Genomic DNA, 13,425 nt, shown 5'->3' on the forward strand with positions numbered 1-13,425 from the left:
GCCTTGATTTCCTTCATGGCACTCCAGAGAAACCCCAAGAACACTGTTTCAAGGCTAGAGGGATCCTGAGGTCACTGTAGCAACACGAAAGAGCTCCGTGGACCAAAAATCAACTCGAGATGAGAGGTTAGTCCCTGGCTTCGACTCCAGAGGAATACCACCTTACCACAAGCACCTCAAGAGGAGGCTTCTCTCAGCTTTAGGTATGTGAGAGGGACCCTGAGTTTGTGGCCTCAAGTGGAATGGACACCGCGATGCCCTGACTCGAAATAAGGCCGGATATCCCTGCAGTGACTGGAATGCAGGCTTGTCTTGCATCTCCCAAGACGAAAGGGTGTCTGAATCCCCTGTGGAGACCACAGAGAAAGACCTAGTTCCCCACGTCATCGCGACAGGAGGCCTCAAATCCTTTGAAAACTCCAGAGGTATGCGGAGATCAGTGCCTCCAAAGGAGACGATGCCTGACTCCTCGTGAAACTTGATAGGAGACCCAGGATTCCTGTGGCACGTGGAAAGGGACACTTGGTCTCCCGTCTCAGCTGGAGAGGCGTCCCAATTGCCCTGCAAAGCCTCGAGGAGAATCCCGAGTTGTCCCTCACAACTAGGCAGGAGTCCTGACGTCGCTGAAGAAACACGTGTGTGGAAGGGCCATCCCCGTCGTAACTCGAGAATATACCCCAGGTTCCCGCCGCAACTCGAGAAAAACCATGAGACTTCCCCCTCGCCGCGAGATGAGGCCCGATTCCCCTGCACTGCGTGCAGAGCAATTCCGTGTTGCACATCACACATGAAAGGAGCCTTGATTTCCTTGATGGCACTCCAGAGAAACCCCAAGAACACTGTTTCAAGGCTAGAGGGATCCTGAGGTCACTGTAGCAACACGAAAGAGCTCCGTGGACCAAGAATCAACACGAGATGAGAGGTTAGTCCCTGGCTTCGACTCCTGAGGAATACCACCTTACCACAAGCACCTCAAGAGGAGGCTTCTCTCAGCTCTAGGTATGTGAGAGGGATCCTGAGTTTGCGGCCTCAAGTGGAATGGACACCGCGATGCCCTGACTCGAAATAAGGCCGGATATCCGTGCAGTGACTTCAATGCAGGCTCGTCTTGCATCTCCCAGGACGAAAGGATGTCTGAATCCCCTGTGGAAAGCACAGAGAAAGACTTAGTTCCCCACCTCATCGCGACCGATAGCCTCACATCATTTGAAAACTCCAGAGGTACGCGGAGATCAGTGCCTCCAAAGGAGACGATGCCTGACTTCTCGTGAAACTTGATAGGAGTCCCAGGATTCCTGTGGCACATGGAAAGGGACACTTGGTCTCCCGCCTCAGCTGGAGAGGCGTCCCAATTGCCCTGCCAAGCCTCGAGGAGAATCCCGAGTTGTCCCTCGCAACTAGGCAGGAGTCCTGACGTGGCTGAAGAAACACGTGGGTGGAAGGGCCATCCCCGTCGTAACTCGAGAATATACCCCAGGTTCCCGCCGCAACTCGAGAAAAACCATGAGACTTCCCCCTCGCCGCGAGATGAGGCCCGATTCCCCTGCACTGCGTGCAGAGCAATTCTGTGTTGCACATCACACATGAAAGGAGCCTTGATTTCCTTCATGGCACTCCAGAGAAACCCCAAGAACACTGTTTCAAGGCTAGAGGGATCCTGAGGTCACTGTAGCAACACGAAAGAGCTCCGTGGACCAAAAATCAACTCGAGATGAGAGGTTAGTCCCTGGCTTCGACTCCAGAGGAATACCACCATACCACAAGCACCTCAAGAGGAGGCTTCTCTCAGCTCTAGGTATGTGAGAGGGACCCTGAGTTTGTGGCCTCAAGTGGAATGGACACCGCGATGCCCTGACTCGAAATAAGGCCGGATATCCCTGCAGTGACTGGAATGCAGGTTCGTCTTGCATCTCCCAAGACGAAAGGGTGTCTGAATCCCCTGTGGAGACCACAGAGAAAGACCTAGTTCCCCACCTCATCGCGACAGGAGGCCTCAAATCCTTTGAAAACTCCAGAGGTATGCGGAGATCAGTGCCTCCAAAGGAGACGATGCCTGACTCCTCGTGAAACTTGATAGGAGACCCAGGATTCCTGTGGCACGTGGAAAGGGACCCTTGGTCTCCCGTCTCAGCTGGAGAGGCGTCCCAATTGCCCTGCAAAGCCTCGAGGAGAATCCCGAGTTGTCCCTCGCAACTAGGCAGGAGTCCTGACGTGGCTGAACAAACACGTGGGTGGAAGGGCCATCCCCGTCGTAACTCGAGAATATACCCCAGGTTCCCGCCGCAACTCGAGAAAAACCATGAGACTTCCCCCTCGCCGCGAGATGAGGCCCGATTCCCCTGCACTGCGTGCAGAGCAATTCCGAGTTGCACACCATACATGAAAGGAGCCTTGATTTCCTTGATGGCACTCCAGAGAAACCCCAAGAACACTGTTTCAAGGCTAGAGGGATCCTGAGGTCACTGTAGCAACACGAAAGAGCTCCGTGGACCAAGAATCAACACGAGATGAGAGGTTAGTCCCTGGCTTCGACTCCTGAGGAATACCACCTTACCACAAGCACCTCAAGAGGAGGCTTCTCTCAGCTCTAGGTATGTGAGAGGGATCCTGAGTTTGCGGCCTCAAGAGGAATGGACACCGCGATGCCCTGACTCGAAATAAGGCCGGATATCCCTGCAGTGACTTGAATGCAGGCTCGTCTTGCATCTCCCAAAAAGAAAGGATGACTGAATCCCCTGTGGAGACCACAGAGAAAGACCTAGTTCCCCACCTCATCGCGACCGGAGGCCTCACATCCTTTGAAATCTCCAGAGGTACGCGGAGATCAGTGCCTCCAAAGGAGACGATGCCTGACTCCTCGTGAAACTTGATAGGAGTCCCAGGATTCTTGTGGCACGTGGAAAGGGACCCTTGGTCTCCCACCTCAGCTGGAGAGGCGTCCCAATTGCCCTGCCAAGCCTCGAGGAGAATCCCGAGTTGTCCCTCGCAACTAGGCAGGAGTCCTGACTTGGCTGAACAAACACGTGGGTGGAAGGGCCATTCCCGTCGTAACTCGAGAATATACCCCAGGTTCCCGCCGCAACTCGAGAAAAACCATGAGACTTCCCCCTCGCTGCGAGATGAGGCCCGATTCCCCTGTACTGCATGCAGAGCAATTCCGTCTTGCACATCACACATGAAAGGAGCCTTGATTTCCTTGATGGCACTCCAGAGAAACCCCAAGAACACTGTTTCAAGGATAGAGGGATCCTGAGGTCACTGTAGCAACACGAAAGAACTCTGTGGACCAAAAATCAACTCGAAAAGAGAGGTTAGTCCCTGGATTCGTCTCCAGAGGAGTACCACCTTACCACAAGCACCTCAAGAGGAGGCTTCTCTCAGCTCTAGGTATGTGAGAGGGACCCTGAGTTTGCGGCCTCAAGTGGAATGGACACCGCGATGCCCTGACTCGAAATAAGGCCGGATATCCCTGCAGTGACTTGAATGCAGGCTCGTCTTGCATCTCCCAAGAAGAATGGATGTCTGAATCCCCTGTGGAGACCACAGAGAAAGACCTAGTTCCCCACCTCATCGCGACCGGAGGCCTCACATCCTTTGAAAACTCCAGAGGTACGCGGAGATCAGTGCCTCCAAAGGAGACGATGCCTGACTCCTCGTGAAACTTGATAGGAGTCCCAGGATTCCTGTGGCACTTGGAAAGGGACACTTGGTCTCCCGCCTCAGATGGAGAGGCGTCCCAATTGCCCTGCCAAGCCTCGAGGAGAATCCAGAGTTGTCCCTCGCAACTAGGCAGGAGTCCTGACGTCGCTGAAGAAACACGTGGGTGGAAGGGCCATCCCCGTCGTAACTCGAGAATATACCCCAGGTTCCCGCCGCAACTCGAGAAAAACCATGAGACTTCCCCCTCGCTGCGAGATGAGGCCCGATTCCCCTGCACTGCGTGCAGAGCAATTCAGTGTTGCACATCACACATGAAAGGAGCCTTGATTTCCTTGATGGCACTCCAGAGAAACCCCAAGAACACTGTTTCAAGGCTAGAGGGATCCTGAGGTCACTGTAGCAACACGAAAGATCTCCGTGGGCCAAAAATCAACTCGAGATGAGAGGTTAGTCCCTGGCTTCAACTCCAGAGGAATACCACCTTACCACAAGCACCTCAAGAGGAGGCTTCTCTCAGCTCTAGGTATGTGAGAGGGACCCTGAGTTTGCGGCCTCAAGTGGAATGGACACCGCGATGCCCTGACGCGAAATAAGGCTGGATATCCCTGTAGTGACTTGAATGCAGGCTCGTCTTGCATCTCCCAAGATGAAAGGATGTCTGAATCCCCTGTGGAGACCACAGAGAAAGACCTAGTTCCCCACCTCATCGCGACCGGAGGCCTCACATCCTTTGAAAACTCCAGAGGTACGCGGAGATCAGTGCCTCCAAAGGAGACGATGCCTGACTCCTCGTGAAACTTGATAGGAGTCCCAGGATTCCTGTGGCACGTGGAAAGGGACCCTTGGTCTCCCGCCTGAGCTGGAGAGGCGTCCCAATTGCCTTGCCAAGCCTCGAGGAGAATGCCGAGTTGTGTCTCGCAACTAGGCAAGAGTCCTGACGTGGCTGAACAAACACGTGGGTGGAAGGGCCATCCCCGTCGTAACTCGAGAATATACCCCAGGTTCCCGCCGCAACTCGAGAAAAACCATGAGACTTCCCCCTCGCCGCGAGATGAGGCCCGATTCCCCTGCACTGCGTGCAGAGCAATTCTGTGTTGCACATCACACATGAAAGGAGCCTTGATTTCCTTCATGGCACTCCAGAGAAACCCCAAGAACACTGTTTCAAGGCTAGAGGGATCCTGAGGTCACTGTAGCAACACGAAAGAGCTCCGTGGACCAAAAATCAACTCGAGATGAGAGGTTAGTCCCTGGCTTCGACTCCAGAGGAATACCACCTTACCACAAGCACCTCAAGAGGAGGCTTCTCTCAGCTCTAGGTATGTGAGAGGGACCCTGAGTTTGTGGCCTCAAGTGGAATGGACACCGCGATGCCCTGACTCGAAATAAGGCCGGATATCCCTGCAGTGACTGGAATGCAAGCTTGTCTTGCATCTCCCAAGACGAAAGGGTGTCTGAATCCCCTGTGGAGACCACAGAGAAAGACCTAGTTCCCCACCTCATCGCGACAGGAGGCCTCAAATCCTTTGAAAACTCCAGAGGTATGCGGAGATCAGTGCCTCCAAAGGAGACGATGCCTGACTCCTCGTGAAACTTGATAGGAGACCCAGGATTCCTGTGGCACGTGGAAAGGGACACTTGGTCTCCCGTCTCAGCTGGAGAGGCGTCCCAATTGCCCTGCCAAGCCTCGAGGAGAATCCCGAGTTGTCCCTCGCAACTAGGCAGGAGTCCTGACGTCGCTGAAGAAACACGTGGGTGGAAGGGCCATCCCCGTCGTAACTCGAGAATATACCCCAGGTTCCCGCCGCAACTCGAGAAAAACCATGAGACTTCCCCCTCGCTGCGAGATGAGGCCTGATTCCCCTGCACTGCGTGCAGAGCAATTCCGTGTTGCACATCACACATGAAAGGAGCCTTGATTTCCTTGATGGCACTCCAGAGAAACCCCAAGAACACTGTTTCAAGGCTAGAGGGATCCTGAGGTCACTGTAGCAACACGAAAGAGCTCCGTGGGCCAAAAATCAACTCGAGATGAGAGGTTAGTCCCTGGCTTCGACTCCAGAGGAATACCACCTTACCACAAGCACCTCAAGAGGAGGCTTCTCTCAGCTCTAGGTATGTGAGAGGGACCCTGAGTTTGCGGCCTCAAGTGGAATGGACACCGCGATGCCCTGACTCGAAATAAGGCCGGATATCCCTGCAGTGACTTGAATGCAGGCTCGTCTTGCATCTCCCAAGACGAAAGGGTGTCTGAATGCCCTGTGGAGACCACAGAGAAAGACCTAGTTCCCCACCTCATCGCGACAGGAGGCCTCAAGTCCTTTGAAAACTACAGAGGTATGCGGAGATCAGTGCCTCCAAAGGAGACGATGCCTGACTCCTCGCGAAACTTGATAGGAGACCCAGGATTCCTGTGGCACGTGGAAAGGGACCCTTGGTCTCCCGTCTCAGATGGAGAGGCGTCCCAATTGCCCTGCAAAGCCTCGAGGAGAATCCCGAGTTGTCCCTCGCAACTAGGCAGGAGTCCTGACATGGCTGAACACACACGTGTGTGGAAGGGCCATCCCCGTCGGAACTCAAGAATATACCCCAGGTTCCCGCCGCAACTCGAGAAAAACCATGAGACTTCCCCCTCTCCGCAAAATGATGCCCGATTCCCCTGCGCTGCGTTCAGAGCAATTCCGTGTTTCACATCACACATGAAAGGAGCCTTGATTTCCTTGATGGCACTCCAGAGAAACCCCAAGAACACTGTTTCAAGGCTAGAGGGATCCTGAGGTCACTGTAGCAACACGAAAGAGCTCCGTGGACCAAGAATCAACACGAGATGAAAGGTTAGTCACTGGCTTCGACTCCTGAGGAATACCACCTTACCACAAGCACCTCAAGAGGAGGCTTCTCTCAGCTCTAGGTATGTGAGAGGGACCCTGAGTTTGCGGCCTCAAGTGGAATGGACACCGCGATGCCCTGACTCGAAATAAGGCCGGATATCCCTGCAGTGACTTGAATGCAGGCTCGTCTTGCATCTCCCAAGAAGAAAAGATGTCTGAATCCCCTGTGGAGACCACAGAGAAAGACCTAGTTTCCCACCTCATCGCGACCGGAGGCCTCACATCCTTTGAAACCTCCAGAGGTACGCGGAGATCAGTGCCTCCAAAGGAGACGATGCCTGACTCCTCGTGAAACTTGATAGGAGTCCCAGGATTCCTGTGGCACTTGGAAAGGGACACTTGGTCTCCCGCCTCAGCTGGAGAGGCGTCCCAATTGCCCTGCCAAGCCTCGAGGAGAATCCCGAGTTGTCCCTCGCAACTAGGCAGGAGTCCTGACGTGGCTGAAGAAACACGTGGGTGTAAGGGCCATCCCCGTCGTAACTCGAGATTATACCCCAGGTTCCCGCCGCAACTCGAGAAAAACCATGAGACTTCCCCCTCGCCGCGAGATGAGGCCCGATTCCCCTGCACTGCGTGCAGAGCAATTCTGTGTTGCACATCACACATGAAAGGAGCCTTGATTTCCTTCATGGCACTCCAGAGAAACCCCAAGAACACTGTTTCAAGGCTAGAGGGATCCTGAGGTCACTGTAGCAACACGAAAGAGCTCCGTGGACCAAAAATCAACTCGAGATGAGAGGTTAGTCCCTGGCTTCGACTCCAGAGGAATACCACCTTACCACAAGCACCTCAAGAGGAGGCTTCTCTCAGCTCTAGGTATGTGAGAGGGACCCTGAGTTTGTGGCCCCAAGTGGAATGGACACCGCGATGCCCTGACTCGAAATAAGGCCGGATATCCCTGCAGTGACTGGAATGCAGGTTCGTCTTGCATCTCCCAAGACGAAAGGGTGTCTGACTCCCCTGTGGAGACCACAGAGAAAGACCTAGTTCCCCACCTCATCGCGACAGGAGGCCTCAAATCCTTTGAAAACTCCAGAGGTATGCGGAGATCAGTGCCTCCAAAGGAGACGATGCCTGACTCCTCGTGAAACTGGATAGGAGACCCAGGATTCCTGTGGCACGTGGAAAGGGACCCTTGGTCTCCCGTCTCAGCGGGAGAGGCGTCCCAATTGCCCTGCAAAGCCTCGAGGAGAATCCCGAGTTGTCCCTCGCAACTAGGCAGGAGTCCTGACATGGCTGAACACACACGTGTGTGGAAGGGCCATCCCCGTCGAAACTCGAGAATATACCCCAGGTTCCCGCCGCAACTCGAGAAAAACCATGAGACTTCCCCCTCGCCGCGAGATGAGGCCCGATTCCCCTGCACTGCGTGCAGAGCAATTCTGTGTTTCACATCACACATGAAAGGAGCCTTGATTTCCTTCATGGCACTCCAGAGAAACCCCAAGAACACTGTTTCAAGGCTAGAGGGATCCTGAGGTCACTGTAGCAACACGAAAGAGCTCCGTGGACCAAAAATCAACTCGAGATGAGAGGTTAGTCCCTGGCTTCGACTCCAGAGGAATACCACCTTACCACAAGCACCTCAAGAGGAGGCTTCTCTCAGCTCTAGGTATGTGAGAGGGACCCTGAGTTTGTGGCCCCAAGTGGAATGGACACCGCGATGCCCTGACTCGAAATAAGGCCGGATATCCCTGCAGTGACTGGAATGCAGGTTCGTCTTGCATCTCCCAAGACGAAAGGGTGTCTGACTCCCCTGTGGAGACCACAGAGAAAGACCTAGTTCCCCACCTCATCGCGACAGGAGGCCTCAAATCCTTTGAAAACTCCAGAGGTATGCGGAGATCAGTGCCTCCAAAGGAGACGATGCCTGACTCCTCGTGAAACTTGATAGGAGACCCAGGATTCCTGTGGCACGTGGAAAGGGACCCTTGGTCTCCCGTCTCAGCGGGAGAGGCGTCCCAATTGCCCTGCCAAGCCTCGAGGAGAATCCCGAGTTGTCCCTCGCAACTAGGCAGGAGTCCTGACATGGCTGAACACACACGTGTGTGGAAGGGCCATCCCCGTCGTAACTCGAGAATATACCCCAGGTTCCCGCCGCAACTCGAGAAAAACCATGAGACTTCCCCCTCGCCGCGAGATGAGGCCCGATTCCCCTGCACTGCGTGCAGAGCAATTCCGTGTTGCACATCACACATGAAAGGAGCCTTGATTTCCTTCATGGCACTCCAGAGAAACCCCAAGAACACTGTTTCAAGGCTAGAGGGATCCTGTGGTCACTGTAGCAACACGAAAGAGCTCCGTGGACCAAAAATCAACTCGAGATGAGAGGTTAGTCCCTGGCTTCGACTCCAGAGGAATACCACCTTACCACAAGCACCTCAAGAGGAGGCTTCTCTCAGCTCTAGGTATGTGAGAGGGACCCTGAGTTTGTGGCCTCAAGTGGAATGGACACCGCGATGCCCTGACTTGAAATAAGGCCGGATATCCCTGCAGTGACTGGAATGCAGGCTCGTCTTGCATCTCCCAAGACGAAAGGGTGTCTGACTCCCCTGTGGAGACCACAGAGAAAGACCTAGTTCCCCACCTCATCGCGACCGGAGGCCTCAAATCCTTTGAAAACTCCAGAGGTATGCGGAGATCAGTGCCTCCAAAGGAGACGATGCCTGACTCCTCGTGAAACTTGATAGGAGACCCAGGATTCCTGTGGCACGTGGAAAGGGACCCTTGGTCTCCCCTCTCAGATGGAGAGGCGTCCCAATTGCCCTGCAAAGCCTCGAGGAGAATCCCGAGTTGTCCCTCGCAACTAGGCAGGAGTCCTGACATGGCTGAACACACACGTGTGTGGAAGGGCCATCCCCGTCGGAACTCGAGAATATACCCCAGGTTCCCGCCGCAACTCGAGAAAAACCATGAGACTTCCCCCTCTCCGCAAAATGATGCCCGATTCCCCTGCGCTGCGTGTAGAGCAATTCCGTGTTGCACATCACACATGAAAGGAGCCTTGATTTCCTTGATGGCACTCCAGAGAAACCCCAAGAACACTGTTTCAAGGCTAGAGGGATCCTGAGGTCACTGTAGCAACACGAAAGAGCTCCGTGGACCAAGAATCAACACGAGATGAGAGGTTAGTCCCTGGCTTCGACTCCTGAGGAATACCACCTTACCACAAGCACCTCAAGAGGAGGCTTCTCTCAGCTCTAGGTATGTGAGAGGGACCCTGAGTTTGCGGCCTCAAGTGGAATGGACACCGCGATGCCCTGACTCGAAATAAGGCCGGATATCCCTGCAGTGACTGGAATGCAAGCTTGTCTTGCATCTCCCAAGACGAAAGGGTGTCTGAATCCCCTGTGGAGACCACAGAGAAAGACCTAGTTCCCCACCTCATCGCGACAGGAGGCCTCAAATCCTTTGAAAACTCCAGAGGTATGCGGAGATCAGTGCCTCCAAAGGAGACGATGCCTGACTCCTCGTGAAACTTGATAGGAGACCCAGGATTCCTGTGGCACGTGGAAAGGGACACTTGGTCTCCCGTCTCAGCTGGAGAGGCGTCCCAATTGCCCTGCCAAGCCTCGAGGAGAATCCCGAGTTGTCCCTCGCAACTAGGCAGGAGTCCTGACGTCGCTGAAGAAACACGTGGGTGGAAGGGCCATCCCCGTCGTAACTCGAGAATATACCCCAGGTTCCCGCCGCAACTCGAGAAAAACCATGAGACTTCCCCCTCGCTGCGAGATGAGGCCTGATTCCCCTGCACTGCGTGCAGAGCAATTCCGTGTTGCACATCACACATGAAAGGAGCCTTGATTTCCTTGATGGCACTCCAGAGAAACCCCAAGAACACTGTTTCAAGGCTAGAGGGATCCTGAGGTCACTGTAGCAACACGAAAGAGCTCCGTGGGCCAAAAATCAACTCGAGATGAGAGGTTAGTCCCTGGCTTCGACTCCAGAGGAATACCACCTTACCACAAGCACCTCAAGAGGAGGCTTCTCTCAGCTCTAGGTATGTGAGAGGGACCCTGAGTTTGTGGCCTCAAGTGGAATGGACACCGCGATGCCCTGACTCGAAATAAGGCCGGATATCCCTGCAGTGACTGGAATGCAGGTTCGTCTTGCATCTCCCAAGACGAAAGGGTGTCTGACTCCCCTGTGGAGACCACAGAGAAAGACCTAGTTCCCCACCTCATCGCGACAGGAGGCCTCAAATCCTTTGAAAACTCCAGAGGTATGCGGAGATCAGTGCCTCCAAAGGAGACGATGCCTGACTCCTCGTGAAACTTGATAGGAGACCCAGGATTCCTGTGGCACGTGGAAAGGGACCCTTGGTCTCCCGTCTCAGCTGGAGAGGCGTCCCAATTGCCCTGCAAAGCCTCGAGGAGAATCCCGAGTTGTAACTCGCAACTAGGCAGGAGTCCTGACGTGGCTGAACAAACACGTGGGTGGAAGGGCCATCCCCGTCGTAACTCGAGAATATACCCCAGGTTCCCGCCGCAACTCGAGAAAAACCATGAGACTTCCCCCTCGCCGCGAGATGAGGCCCGATTCCCCTGCACTGCGTGCAGAGCAACTCCGTGTTGCACATCACACATGAAAGGAGCCTTGATTTCCTTCATGGCACTCCAGAGAAACCCCAAGAACACTGTTTCAAGGCTAGAGGGATCCTGAGGTCACTGTAGCAACACGAAAGAGCTCCGTGGACCAAAAATCAACTCGAGATGAGAGGTTAGTCCCTGGCTTCGACTCCAGAGGAATACCACCTTACCACAAGCACCTCAAGAGGAGGCTTCTCTCAGCTTTAGGTATGTGAGAGGGACCCTGAGTTTGTGGCCTCAAGTGGAATGGACACCGCGATGCCCTGACTCGAAATAAGGCCGGATATCCCTGCAGTGACTGGAATGCAGGCTTGTCTTGCATCTCCCAAGACGAAAGGGTGTCTGAATCCCCTGTGGAGACCACAGAGAAAGACCTAGTTCCCCACGTCATCGCGACAGGAGGCCTCAAATCCTTTGAAAACTCCAGAGGTATGCGGAGATCAGTGCCTCCAAAGGAGACGATGCCTGACTCCTCGTGAAACTTGATAGGAGACCCAGGATTCCTGTGGCACGTGGAAAGGGACACTTGGTCTCCCGTCTCAGCTGGAGAGGCGTCCCAATTGCCCTGCAAAGCCTCGAGGAGAATCCCGAGTTGTCCCTCACAACTAGGCAGGAGTCCTGACGTCGCTGAAGAAACACGTGTGTGGAAGGGCCATCCCCGTCGTAACTCGAGAATATACCCCAGGTTCCCGCCGCAACTCGAGAAAAACCATGAGACTTCCCCCTCGCCGCGAGATGAGGCCCGATTCCCCTGCACTGCGTGCAGAGCAATTCCGTGTTGCACATCACACATGAAAGGAGCCTTGATTTCCTTGATGGCACTCCAGAGAAACCCCAAGAACACTGTTTCAAGGCTAGAGGGATCCTGAGGTCACTGTAGCAACACGAAAGAGCTCCGTGGACCAAGAATCAACACGAGATGAGAGGTTAGTCCCTGGCTTCGACTCCTGAGGAATACCACCTTACCACAAGCACCTCAAGAGGAGGCTTCTCTCAGCTCTAGGTATGTGAGAGGGATCCTGAGTTTGCGGCCTCAAGTGGAATGGACACCGCGATGCCCTGACTCGAAATAAGGCCGGATATCCGTGCAGTGACTTCAATGCAGGCTCGTCTTGCATCTCCCAGGACGAAAGGATGTCTGAATCCCCTGTGGAAAGCACAGAGAAAGACTTAGTTCCCCACCTCATCGCGACCGATAGCCTCACATCATTTGAAAACTCCAGAGGTACGCGGAGATCAGTGCCTCCAAAGGAGACGATGCCTGACTTCTCGTGAAACTTGATAGGAGTCCCAGGATTCCTGTGGCACGTGGAAAGGGACCCTTGGTCTCCCGCCTCAGCTGGAGAGGCGTTCCAATTGCCCTGCCAAGCCTCGAGGAGAATCCCGAGTTGTCCCTCGCAACTAGGCAGGAGTCCTGACTTGGCTGAACAAACACGTGGGTGGAAGGGCCATCCCCGTCGTAACTCGAGAATATACCCCAGGTTCCCGCCGCAACTCGAGAAAAACCATGAGACTTCCCCCTCGCTGCGAGATGAGGCCCGATTCCCCTGTACTGCATGCAGAGCAATTCCGTCTTGCACATCACACATGAAAGGAGCCTTGATTTCCTTGATGGCACTCCAGAGAAACCCCAAGAACACTGTTTCAAGGATAGAGGGATCCTGAGGTCACTGTAGCAACACGAAAGAACTCTGTGGACCAAAAATCAACTCGAAAAGAGAGGTTAGTCCCTGGATTCGTCTCCAGAGGAGTACCACCTTATCACAAGCACCTCAAGAGGAGGCTTCTCTCAGCTCTAGGTATGTGAGAGGGACCCTGAGTTTGCGGCCTCAAGTGGAATGGACACCGCGATGCCCTGACTCGAAATAAGGCCGGATATCCCTGCAGTGACTTGAATGCAGGCTCGTCTTGCATCTCCCAAGAAGAATGGATGTCTGAATCCCCTGTGGAGACCACAGAGAAAGACCTAGTTCCCCACCTCATCGCGACCGGAGGCCTCACATACTTTGAAAACTCCAGAGGTACGCGGAGATCAGTGCCTCCAAAGGAGACGATGCCTGACTCCTCGTGAAACTTGATAGGAGTCCCAGGATTCCTGTGGCACTTGGAAAGGGACACTTGGTCTCCCGCCTCAGCTGGAGAGGCGTCCCAATTGCCCTGCCAAGCCTCGAGGAGAATCCAGAGTTGTCCCTCGCAACTAGGCAGGAGTCCTGACGTCGCTGAAGAAACACGTGGGTGGAAGGGCCATCCCCGTCGTAACTCGAGAATATACCCCAGGTTCCCGC

The sequence above is a fragment of the Cervus elaphus genome, chromosome 19 (genome assembly GCF_910594005.1).
Source record: "Cervus elaphus chromosome 19, mCerEla1.1, whole genome shotgun sequence".
NCBI classification, from domain to species: Eukaryota; Metazoa; Chordata; class Mammalia; order Artiodactyla; family Cervidae; genus Cervus; species Cervus elaphus.